Consider the following 13,903-nt stretch of genomic DNA (forward strand, 5'->3'; position numbering starts at 1 on the left):
GTTCGTACCTGTGTGAGCCCCCTGCTGGCCGCCTGCAGTGATCTTGGGGCGGTGGTGATGATTTTACCGGCAGTTCCTGGAGTCACCACTTTGGTTGTGAGGATGGTGATTGGACTGTTTCCACCTGCAGGGGGAGGAGCTTCACTCAGTCACATCACTAATGTTTAAATAAAGCTCATTGTGTGTTCAGGTGTGTGTGCAGGTGTGTATTCGTACCTGCTCCGCCCTGCAGCGCAGACATGGGGATGGTTTTGATAATGGTGGTTTCCGGGTTTAGAGGTTGCCGGGGCGACGCCCAGGATGGTGGGCTTGTTTCCTGTGGAGCCGGCCTGTGCCTGTGCTGAGGATGGTGGTCTGTTTCCCATCTGCTGTGGTCACCAGCTTCAGGATGGTTCCTGCTGGAAGAGCGCCCTTTGTCTGGAAGAGACAGAGGACGGGTTAAACATAAGGAAACGTCAACACTGTACAGTATAAATTATGAGATATTTATTAAATACTGCACAGAACAGAAATGATTTAAAACTAATGTACTTTTTGTATTCACATACAATCAACTTTGCTTGTAATTGTCTCCTATTATAATAATATTAATAATAATTATAATAGATTTCTATAGAGCTTTTCAAGGCACCCAAAGTGCTTTACATTATTGATCCATTATTCATTCTCACATTCCTTACATCCCTTTCAATCCCATCACTTTCAATGCCCTCTTTATCTGCTACTACTTTTTATTTAATCATCATGTACTGCTTAAAGATAAACTGATAAACTGTGTCTAAGTGTCAAACCCCAGGCTGATGTGATTATTTTCATTGTGAATCTGATGGTTATTTTCTTTATTACTTGTGTAGTTTATTAAAAGGTAGAAAATCGTCAAAAAGTGTCTAAATGACATCATCAATTCCTTGTTTTCCCACTGTCACAGAGGAAAAATGGAAAAGGGACACCTGCATGTTTAGGAAGACTAGAAACAAATCCTTTGTTTTTTTAATGACTCCAACAATTGTTCGTTATTAAAACAGTTGTTGATTAATTCAGTAGCAGAGTCTAACCCAGGACAGTACCTGGAGGATCTGGGTGACCGGGTTGGTCCCAGCCTGACCAGTAATTGCTCCACTCTGAACTGGTTTAGTCTGGACCCACCGACACCACCTTCCCCAGGTTACCAAGGTTACCAATCTGAAACAACACAGAGGAGAAAAATGACATCATCATTCCGACTTTCCTTGAATTGACAAATGTAAATTAAAATGACTAAATAATAATAATAATAATAATGATAACGACAACAAAACCTATCAATTCATAGACAGTGTTGGCTCCACAATAGGAAACAGCTCTTCTTTAACTTTCCAGACATTTCAATGACACTAGGTTTGATCAGTTCATTACAGATTCTGCATTACACACAAAATAAACCTGTCTGTTTAGACTTGTAGATGTTGAAAACAAAAGGTAACATCTATGACTTCCCATACTCTAAAACTTGGAAATAACTGAAAAATTGAACATTGAGACAAACAACACATAGAATAATAACTGAAGAGGGAAATATTATCCGCTACTCTAAAAGAGTAAGAGCTAACGTTGAGATAACATTTAATTAAATCCCATCGAAAAATAAAAAAATACACCGCAAATATTTACTTTGACATGTTTGAAGAAATGTCACTTTTTCTTTTTTTAAATTGTCATTTATGCCAACAAAACAAAAAACAAAACAAAACAAAAAAGAGGGTAAATCCGTGTCTAGTGATGTCACTCACCAGAGCTCCGCCTCCTCCCACACCCAGTGGGCTGTTGACAAGTGTGATGGTCTTAGTGACTCCGCCCACCACCGTAGTGACCACCTGAGCCTGCTGGGAAACAGTCACCGTGCCTGACTGTGGACGGTGATGATTGGTCGGCTGGGGGTTCCAGGGTGGAGACGACAGAGGCCCCGCCCACCTGAGCAGCTGCGGTCTTTAACATGCGTGTGGCCGGGTTACTCACCTGAGACAAGGACACAGGTGATGAGTTTCAAGGACTGGGTGGAAATACGTTTATTTGTGTACTGTCAGCACCTCCACTGTGGTTCATCTGGATTATTTTTCCATAATTGCACACTCACAACATCCAATCAGATCCTACAGTTGCTCAGACCACCTGACCCCACACACACACACACACACACACACACACACACACACACACATACATACAGATCCAGGATCAGCTGGTTCATTCTGTAGCAGCTATAAAACAAGCGTACCACTTTGACGGGCAGCGTGCTGGATCCTGGACTGACCGCCACTGTCTTCACAATGGTCGCTCCTGCCGGCACGTTCAGCACTGTCGCTGTGGAAGGTGGGATCTTCTGTGTGGCTGCAGCCGCTGCTGCCAGAGCTGCCATGCCGCTCATCTGAGGGCTGCTTCCGATTGGCTGAGAGATCAGAGGGAGACAAAACAACTTATTCACTGTTTTTCAAACGTGTTACATTACTGTTTGGCATTCATCAGAAGTTCCTACCGTTGCCTGACTGGACTGAGCAGGTACCACCATACGAACACCTGCTGGAAGCGTCGTCACGGCAACCGGGGATTTTGGCGCAGCCTGACGCACTGTGACAATGGAGGCTCCGCTAGTGGCACTGGGAGCTGCTGCCACCTTCAGGACAGCTGTTGAAAAACAACAGGTTAGAACAATGATCATCAGGGACTGGACAACATGAAGAAACCAACAACATGACCCAAACACCTACGTCAGGGCACATACGAAAGGTCGTGACCATTCATAAGCAGTTTTGGAGGGAGTGTTTTCTCTTCCCTTTATTAAAGAATTATAATGTCAACTTGTCATGAAATGTTTCTGTTACGTCGTAGTCGTACGCTAAATATACTTTTCAGTCGTCGATGTAGAGTCAGACTATATTTGTGGTTTTTTTCAGCTTCCGTGAGCATAAATCATTTGTTACTATCACTTCAAATTCCAAATTATACATCAATGTATTGACACTAACAAAATGTTACATTGACAAATGAACTCTTTATTTTTATGTCATTTGGCGTAAAATTAATATATGAATTAATTACCTATAAATAATGACAACTCCAAACTTTCTCTTTGTTTTAGCAAGAACAAGTAAAATTACATAACGAACATGAACAAATATGAACAACCTGAGATTTATCAAGAAAAATAAGAGCAATTCTAAGAAGTTTATGTCTCAGTTTATCATTTACACATGACGCCTGCAGCTAAGGGGCTTCAGTTTGGTCAGGATGTTAAGGGGGGGTGTATGACCTAAAAAGTTTGACCAGCTGATCTGGGACAGTCAACAGACCTTGACCTCGGTGACCCCACTCCCTTACTTGTACCTGCAGGGGCGGTGACCTTACCTGGTCCTTTAGCGGCAGCAGCCAATGGGTTTCCAGGCACCGAGGGTGTGGGTGAGGGCACTAGTGTGATGCCAGACAGTGGAATGGCCTGGTTGACTGTTGCTGCGGCAACGGGTGCAGGGCTCTTTGGTGAGCTGGCGCTGGGCGTGGCGGTGGGGACGGGGCTGGAGGCGGCAGCGGGTGAGGCGGTAGCGGGTGTGGCCGGAATGTCGTACTTCTGCAGCTGCAGGACGTAGGTGTCGGCGGTCTGCGAAGGACCCCAGCTCACCTCCAGAGACGTGGTGTTGGCTCGGACCAGCTGGACCCGGGACGGAGCACTGGGACGCTCTGAGGATGGACGCAAAGTTTACAAAGAAAAACAACATCAAAGACAAGTCCGCTGGTTTCTACCACATGTGGACTAAAAACCAACACCTGCCATGGTTTCCAGGTAAATATGGAACAAAACATTCTTACTGTACATTTGACACTTTCAGTAAACTATTTGGATTAGAAGAACCCACCTGTCTCCAGGTACCACAGGTCCTTGCAGCAGACCTGGTTGTTCCAGGCCTTCCTGTATCCGTCCCTGCCGCTCCAGATGTACAGTCTGGAGTTGATGGCGACGCTGCAGTGACCCGCTCGAGCTCTGGGGACGTTTTCCTCCAGACTGTCCATGAGAACTGTCTCCCAACACATGGAGTCTGTTCAGACAGACAGACAGACAGACGGTGAGACCAGCAGGTAAACTAACAGACAGGATGGCATTTAGCAATGGGAAACCTTTGAAATTGTATATTTATTATCTTTGCTGTCTTTGAGTCTTGACTTCGAGTCTGTCTTTGAGCATCTTTGAGTGTCCAAAAAAGCGTTATATAAGTGTGATGTATTATTATTATTATTATTATTTAATTCAGGGGTGTCAAACATGCGGCTCGTGGGCTAAAAGTGTCCCACCAAAGGCGTCCATGGGATGAATTTACAAAGTGAAAAAATTACACTGAAGATATGAATGGTCAAGGATGTTGAACTCATTTTAGTTCAGGTTCCACATACAGACCAGGGTGATGTCCAGTGGGCCGGAGCAGTAAAATAATACAAAGAAGTAATATAAATCAGTTTGACACCCTTGAGCATTGAATGTCACTGCAAATTCATTTCTCAGGCTGGACTGGACCCTATGATGGGCCAGTTTTGGTCCAGGGGCCACATGTTTGACCCCACTGATCTAATGCCTCTGACTGTTTTCATCATATCCAGCAGAATAAAAATCTGTCCCCAAATGTGAGTCATCCAGAACCTAAACGCTGTTACAGTAAAGAACAGACAGGTGTGTGTTCAGGTGTGTGTACAGGCATGTGTGTACAGCCATGTGTGTTCAGGTGTGTGTACAGGCATGTGTGTACAGCCATGTGTGTTCAGGTGTGTGTACAGGCATGTGTGTACAGCCATGTGTGTTCAGGTGTGTGTACCCAGGTTGAGGCAGGCCAGTGTGTTGGTGCACTTCCACTCCTTCTCATGTGTCGCTACTTTGACGTCATCCATCACCAGAGGAACCCAACCGCCAAACACATACATCCTGACAGACAGACAGAATCCACTTATCAGAATCAGAACACTTTATTAACCCTTAGATGCCTGAGTGTCTGGACACTCAACTCCTCCATAAATGGGTCAAAAAGAACCTGTTAAAATCAACTTGTTTTTATGCAGTTTTTGTCATTTTAAAAATAATCCTTTGTGTTGTATTTTGGTCCACAAAAGGATGATTTCATATTAAGAGATATTTTTAAATTTTTATTTTTTTTAAACATTTTAAAAATAATTTTAAAAGGTTTTTAAAACCATTTTGAAAACTTGAAAAGCAATGTATATAGAGTATATAATATGGTATAGAACAGCAAAAGAACAATAGAACAATGTTAACGTCCACTGAGTGAGTGAGTGAGTGAGTGAGTGAGTGAGTGAGAGTGATCAGATGTAATTCCATTATAAATGAATGCAGGTCATTTTGACCCACCTATGTAAGGCTGGGGTAGTAATACAAAAACTACAATTTCTTAAACTCTATACATGGTACATTAAAAATTGAAATAGAATGATGTCGGTAACATGTTTTTTCTTTCCATCTGTCTACCTATACACATACACGTGGATACTAAACAAATAATATCAATATTATAAGTAAAAGAATTACACATGAATGATTGTGCAAAAATATTGTGTGTAATTATAATCATGAGGTTAAGGTGCAATTATACAGTCTGATGGTCACAGGCAGGAACGATTTCCTGTGTTGTTCAGTGGTAGAGGTCAGTGGCTCTCAGTAAGTTGGACTGGATCAGTACTGAAGTGACATGTGTTTGTGTGTGTTTATGTGTGTGTTTGTGTGTGTGTGTGTGTGTGTGTAGTCATGTGTTTTACTTGTTGTTGATGGTGGTGGCAGAGTGCAGGCTGCGGGGGAGGGGGGCGGTCCCAATGATGGAGGGTTTGTTCCATGTCAGAGAATCTGTGACATGATGAAAAAAGAACCGATCAAAGGAAAAGCAATAAAAGAACTCCGATAGCAGAGGAGTCAAACTCATTTTAGTTCAGGTTCCACATTCAGCCCAGTTTCATCTAAAGTCAGCTCAACCAGTAAAATAAAGCACAATAACCTATAAATAATAATCCAAACTTTTCTCTTTTAGTGTGAAAAAAGTTAAATTATACAACGAAAATGAATAACCTAAACAACAATATACAACCTGAAATTTCTTAAGAAAAATCAGTACAATTTGCTAATACAACAATACAACCACGAATGTTTCCCTTTGTTTCATGCAAAAAAGTAAAAGTGCAATTTTAACAATATGATGCCTCTGCTTGTCATTTACACACGTACAGATCACAGTTGATACACAAAAAACTACAAATACACAAAACATTTAATAACAAGCAAAATACTATTCAAATTTCACATTAATAACTCTCAGGTTGTTGATGGTTTTAGATTATTCACCTTATTCTGAAAAGATAGTAAATGTAAACAGTTTCATCGTGTAATTTGACTTTTTTGCACTAAAACAAAGAGGGAAAGTGTAGTTGTCCTCATTTATAGGTTATTATGCCATTATTTAACTAGTCCCATCCACTTTTCCATCACATTGAGCTGTGACCTCTTAATTATTACCATCTTCTGTGTAATTTTTGTAGACTGGACCCTCTGGTGGACCAGTTTTGGCCTGCGGGCTGCATGTTTGACTAACCCTGTAACACTGGTCTACAAGTAAAATGCTTCCAGAATAAAAGTAGTGAAATTTTACCACGCATGATGTATTTTGTCTCAGTTATATTGTAAATGAGATTGCGTCCTAAATATATCTGAGTTTAAGTAACGGTTATGAAATGACTTTTGATGGTCTAATAATTTTTTTCTGCGACTGTACATGTGTAATAACACTTTATCACATACCTTGAAAACATCAGTGAACCAGCACTTTTAATCTTATTAAAATATGTAACATTTAATCTCTAAAGCAGATAATTTCTAAATAATTGTAGACCAGTGTAATAGAACAATTATACTCATGTAGAATCCATTGGCCAGTGTCTGTGGCACCTTAAAAAGGCATCTCACCGATATCTAGCACCCACAGGTCTCCCAGTCTGCAGCCGCTCATGCCTCCGTAGATGATCAGTCGGTTTCCGCTGCGGCCGCTCGTTACCACGGCAGTGTGACTCTCTCTGGGTGGCGGCGGCGGACCTGATGTTGAGGGAATGTCCCAGCCCACCACACTGGAGCCAGGCCGCAACTCCAGGCAGTACAGGTCATTCAGGTACCTGGACGAACAGGTCAACAGTTACATATTTATATGTGTGTGTGTGTGTGTGTGTTACAGAAGGATCTAGACCAGCCTGCCGATTCCCACCTGGGGATGTTGTTTTTGGGGTCTTCACTGTCATTGGCCAGTCCGCCAAATAGGTAGCAGCGGCTGCCAATCAGAGAGAAGCTGTGTCCAAGGCGGGGGCAGGGGGGCGGCCCATTCTTTGGTGCCTTGGCCTTCAGACGCTTCCACTCCCAGCGACTCGCCTAAAGGAAAAACGATGTTTAACAAGACACTGTGAAGATTTCTCCCATTTCAGACACTTAAGACATCACAGTATTTCACCAAGACTCCAAAGTGACAGGGTTTCAGTCACATGTGCAACTAAAAATAAATCTGTGAAACTACCCAGAAAGACCCAGAGCTGCTTTAGTCAGTTCCAAAATTATCTTTTCTCTCTATTTAACCTTTAAGTGACTGATCACCAATTATTTTAATATTATCCTCTGTATTTTGAGCTTTTTTCAGTGAAAATCAGGTATTTTCCTGTATTCAATTCACTAATCATATAGATGTTCATAAAAACTCAGATATTATATCAGAAACATAGAAAACTAAAGAACAAGTGACTGTTTGTGGAAAGAAGCCAATAACTGAACATAAAAACAAGTGTCTCCAACTTAATTTGGTTAATTTTTTAATTTTTTTTTTATTTGTTGCTCTTTTTGTTGCTTGCTTTGATGATTTTTCTACATTTTGTTGCCTATTTTATTACTTTTCCTTCAATTTTGTGCAGTTTGTTGCTTACTTTGTTCATGTTAGTTATATGTTTATTTTTTTTATTTATTAATTTTGTTCAATAAAATGAACAAATGAATAAAGTTATTTTATATATAAAACATAAAACTGTCTCCCATCCACTGTCATTGATCCAATTCCATGGGTTTTACTGGTGAATCAATGTTGTAGAAGATGACGGTGTTTCCATGGTAACTACGAAGCCTCTGAACGTCCAAATGGGTCATATCTGATGACCATGAAAAGATGAATAACTGTATTTTACACCAATTATTTACATGTATTGATAGGATTAGTGGATCAGAAGTTATTAAACATTTACATCAGTAGATGTTTTTGTTGGATGGTGGATGTTTGGGTCTGTATGGGTTAGAAAATGTCTGTAAACTTCAACCAGAGCAGCCTCCACATGACCCACAGGCCCTGCAGTGGTTTGTCCTCATTCTCAGACTGTGACCGCCCGCTAAAGCATCTGTGTAACACCAGGCTAACACACAATTAAAGCAGCTGCTGTTTGTTGACAACACAACCGATGACAGCTGAACATAATTTGAACTGTGATCTCATCAATTCTGCTGTTTTGACTTGGTTCAACTGGATAAACTCAACAGTTGTGGCATCGACAGACCATAAACGATCACTGTAAACAGAGACGCCAAGCAACACTAATGCAACAACAACACAAGCAATGTTCAAATACAGTATGAGTGAATATTGATGTCAGAAAGACAATAGACACAACATATAACTAATAAAAATTGTTTCATGATTTTTCCGTAACTAATGTTGCCTTCATGTGCTATGGGAATTATGGTAAATACTAGTTACGAACTTGAAAACTGGACATGAATGCCCCCTCATGTCATATTTTCCACTGGAGAACTGGGAAAAAATGTTGATCCACGAGATGAAAATAACCTTTGACCTTTTCAACATGGAGGAGAGCAACAAAGGATTCATGGCAAATGATAAACAACAATCTTATTAACATTGTGCTGCTGTTATCTGATGACTTTGCACATTTATAGTATATACAAAAAAAAAAAAAAAAAAGACTGTGGCAGACAAATAAACATGTCCAAAACTGTTTTACCCAAGTAACAGGTCAGTTGTGTTTGAGCCATTTTTCATTTTGCTATGACAATGAAAGCATTTGAACACAGTGTGCTTGTAATTAAAAAATTCACAAATGGAAAGGTTCATCTTCCCGATAGCACATGAATGCAGCATAAAGGTTGATAATATAATTCCCATGACAGGCTACAAACACATCATAAGAGGGATTAATAAATTTCTGTAATTGCAGGTTATTTTCTCATACCTTTCAAAAAACCCCTGAGTTAATTATCAGTTTCCTATGATTTTCATAATATATATATATATATAAAATACAGAAATCATAGAAAATGCATTGTTTTTAGTTTGCAACTATTGCATTCCATAATTCTGCTGTTCCAGCACCAGTGTCCTTCATCGAAGTCTCGAGGTCTGCTCCACTTTTTAACATTTCCCTTCAGTGTCAGCCTTTAAGTTGAAAGGTTAACTCTCTTGTTATGTTTATTTCTGGGGTGTATAACACAACAGGAGATAAAAAGTAGCAACAATTCTTTAAAACATCTGCTTTAAAATGTAAATTTTGAAGACGGGGTGAATAAAAAAAATATCTTAATTCCCCAAAATGTGTTTTTTTTTTTTCCGTTACTTTTCTTAAAACTTTTGATTTTACTTAATTTTTAGAAAAGAATAGAATTTTTAGTCATTGTGTGTGCAATGAAATTATAAGTGGTACTCCAGTCAGTGCAACAATATTAATAAAACACCAGTGCTTCAGAAACAACAGAGCAAATATGAAATTACAGAAACTAAAATATGATTAGAAAATAGAATATTGCATTTTTACAAAAGTAAGATAAGAATAGAGCTATGTAGACATAAAATATGAATTGGCACAATATTTACAATATTAACAGTATGTATTTCCTCTGAAAACTGTATGTGTATCTATGAACTCAAGGCTGTATAAAAATAGCATATTTATATTTTGATAAATATTGAATAAATATTGCATTGTTATTGCAGAATAGAAGATTATTGCATGACTTATTTTATGAGGTGTCCAAGTTTTTCATGACTAAGAACACTGTTAATCTGCTTAAAGCACAAATAATTAAAAGCTGAATGTATTCTTTGTGTTCAAGTAAATCGTCAGGTCTCATTATATTCATTTGAGGAAAACACAATTTTTGTCCATGTATGATTCTTTACTCACAGGTATGAATAAAACCCTGTGTGTATCCGTCCACCGTACAGGACTCACTCACCTGCAGCTCATACAGGTCGTTGCTGTATTTGCCGTATTCCACCATCCCTCCAAACACCAGCAGTCGTGTCCCATCACACACAAATCCATATGCGGCGCAGCCTGGCGGGACGTCACCACGAACGGCTGGGATGAACCACTGGTTGGTGGCTGCAGGTAACAAAGCAACAGGTAAGTCAGGTCACATGACACAGTGAAGAGATAAAGCTGGAGTTTGGTAATCACCGTTTTTCTAATAATGACAGTATCGGGTGTTTGTAGTGAATTTGAATTTAACCACATTACAGTCTGCTACAAGAGCACGTATCTATAAGTTTTATTTGATTAATTAAACTACACTACACTGCAATTTTAATGAACACGAGTTATATTATATTCATCAGATATTAACAACACACTGAATGAGGTCAGTGGGTGCCCTCTGTGTCCTCTGGTTTGTGTGTCAGTAAGTCAATCACAAATCAATGTGTTCAATAACGCTGTCCAAACATCTGTGTAAAAGCAGCAGAGTCCACAGTCACAGACCATCACACGTCCTGTGACAACAATTTCACATTCACTTGACTGACCTCCACGTGTCAGATAAACCATGAAAAGGTGAATTAAATGCAGGGAAAAAAAGTCTACAAAGAAAGTGAATGAGCATTAACTATGTCAGGATAAAACAGAACACTAGTGTCTGCATATTTAACCAGTGGTGCAAGATTCATTATTACTGAAGTAAAACAGACAAAAGCAGAATCAAAATGTCTAGTATGAAAACAGTATTATTTAAAAAAACAAACAAACAAAAAAAACATACAAAATATCTACTATTGGTAAAGCAGAGCTGGGAAACAAGGTCAAAAATGTCAAAATGAAAAAAAAAAAAGAAAAAAAATCAATCAGTGCAAATAATGATAAATATCAAACTGAAATTTCTGTGCAGTCTATGGGCTAAGTTTTGGCCATCAGTGAAAGCTGAAGAAACTAGATGGTCGGTTGTGGTTTGACTAAATTTAATTTAATAGGATAAACCTGTTGAGATGCAACATCTCCATTTCAAGGGATTCTCAAAACAAGCCACAAAAAAAACCAAAAATTAAAACACAAGAATGGGCAGAGAAAAAAGAAACACAAAGAGACAGAGACAAAAACCAAACAAACAAGTACATCAACATTAATAAGACTGGAAAACTACAACTACAACTGTGACAAACTGCCCATAACTAAAAGGCATTTGGTGTTCGAGTTTATCAACAACTACTTCACATAAACTAAACCCTCCCCAAACTATAACAGGGAATGACTTCACTTACTTATTACCTTTCTAAAATAGAATACGTCTGCAATAAATCTAGAAATAGTTTATGATTATTCTGATTGAGTGGAAGACACAAACCACCCACAGCCGTAGATCAGCTGACAGTGTTATTATCTGTTCTTTAATATCATTGTATTTGTTTGTGTTGTACCTATATTCTGCAGTAGCAGGACGGGGGCGTGTCTGCGTGACGTCGGCATTGTTTTCAGTAAAAACGCGCCATTTCTCTCTGTGCTCCTGCCAGTGCCGCTACGTTAGCATTTCAGCTAAGCCTATTAGCATGGAGCACAACGGCTAACGTAGCCGGCAGGCTAAACCAAAGACTATATTAGCATCAATAGAAGTTTTCTGGCATCAACATCCTGACGGCACAATTGGAACTTTTAATAAAAGTTATTATTTTTGAACAAATGTCAAACAAATAAACACAAGTGAATAGCAATCAGATTACCTTGTTGTGCAATTACCCTGTAATTCATTATAACTAAATGAGTCAGGCAACCGTTATGTTACGCTTAGCACTTAGCTGCAGATTAGCACCGCTAGCATCAGTTACTGACAAACAGTTCATATTAATTCTTTTTATTAAATGGTCACCTGTGTTATAGACGTGAAGCTCATCCACGATCCCTTCATTCCCTCCACCAAATACCACCATCAGCTCCTTGATGGCCACAGCTCGGTGTCCGTGCCGTGGCCGGGGGACCGGCCCAGTCCAGCCCACGACCCGCTTCCACCGCGGCTGCAGAACAGCTGGTTCGGTGGCCATGACGCTGCTGTCAGAATCCACGCTTCGGAGTCCTCGGCGAGGGAGAAAAATCCAAATTCAGCCAGCAGTCGAAATTGGGTTTAAGTTAAAACTGGTATTTGGCTTATTGACAGCGACTCAGAGTTAGCCTTAGCCTGCTAACTATTTCCGGAGGCTAGTAGCAGGCTAATTTGTAAGGAGCTGGCTGTGTAGCTAGCCGTTCCAAACGGGATTTAAATGTACTCCTTTTACATGCAATGACTAATGTGCAGCCAACCATCACATTCAGTAGCTTTATTATCATTAGAAATCCCTCCAGTGACACTTAAGGGTGATCTTCTGTGAGGGTGAAGAAAGATATTAGCTTAGCACAGACTGCAGGGACAGCCCCAGGAAGCCGCCATTTTAGCCCAGTGACTGTTCTGCAGGGTCGGTAAAAATCCGCCGGTAGTGCATCAGTCTAGAAGGAATCAGAAACAACAAAAATGCATTTCTTGCTATGGGCGATTGCGCTGCACGGCCCGTCTATGCATCAACGCACGAGAGCAGTGTGAAGGCTGGAAGCTGGTGTTAAATATGCAGAGCAGTGGGTCTGTGCGCCGGTATGGGAGCCGCCATCTTGCTGCTAACAGCAACCAAACAAAACACACAGCTGCTGAAAATGGCAGAGGAAGAAAGCTAATGGCTAACAGCTAACGGCTAACAGGCGCTAAGGGGCGTCAGCCTGAATATCAATGAACTGTATTAACACTAAACTAAGTATTTATTAACGCTTTATTATCACCGTTTCAGGTAACTATTCCTAGTATTACGTAAAGTACAATCAGAGCGAACAGACAGAATGTGGTTATTAGGTTGTCTGAATTAATTTAGTGTAAATTTAAATAAATCTACAGGTCATTAAAAGTTTTATACAATTTTAACCCATAATTCATTATAATAAATGGATTTACAGGACTGATAAATCTTCTACGCCAGAAAACTGTTCGTAAAGTGTGAAAGGTTGCTTTAAGAGGTTACAACTCAGAGATGCACTGGTCCAAAATATTTGCATCTGAAAACTTTAAAATTTAAAACTAACTGCATTAGTTATTTTTTTTAAATCACATTTTGTTTTGAAATATATTATAAACTTAAGAATTGGTGCGCTTATTAAAATTAATTTGCTGACTGTAAATGTAGTTTATTTAGAATAACCTCTATCCTTTACTTCTTGGACGATTTGAATTAATTTCTTTGTAAATTATATATTTAACACCAAAAATGCATCATCATCATTCATCTCTTGTAAAATTCTTCAACCTGCACCTGGGAGTGGTTCTATATAAAACCATATGACCCAAACACTATTGGTTTTTAATAGGTCAGGAAACATAAAGCCTGACAACACAGGTGCAGTTAATGAAAATTCAGATGATAAACACACCCGAATTGAATTTCAGGGCGAGCAAACAGCAAGCCAACACCACAGGGAATTACACACAGCAAACTTTTATTTTCTCCAGAATAACTTTCTTAAATGCAAGTCTGTAAATAAAACTGCTAATGGTGTAGAGTCAAAAATCGAG

The 13,903-nt window shown here is 39.6% G+C and overlaps 1 pseudogene; it reads right to left on the reverse strand.

The window, feature by feature from the left end:
* The window catches only part of LOC115422020 (host cell factor 1-like), a 31,583-nt pseudogene extending 18,406 nt beyond the window's left edge, over positions 1 to 13,177 (reverse strand).
* Between the last annotated feature and the right edge of the window lie 726 nt (positions 13,178 to 13,903).

This window comes from Sphaeramia orbicularis, chromosome 7 (genome assembly GCF_902148855.1).
Source record: "Sphaeramia orbicularis chromosome 7, fSphaOr1.1, whole genome shotgun sequence".
Taxonomy (NCBI): domain Eukaryota; kingdom Metazoa; phylum Chordata; class Actinopteri; order Kurtiformes; family Apogonidae; genus Sphaeramia; species Sphaeramia orbicularis.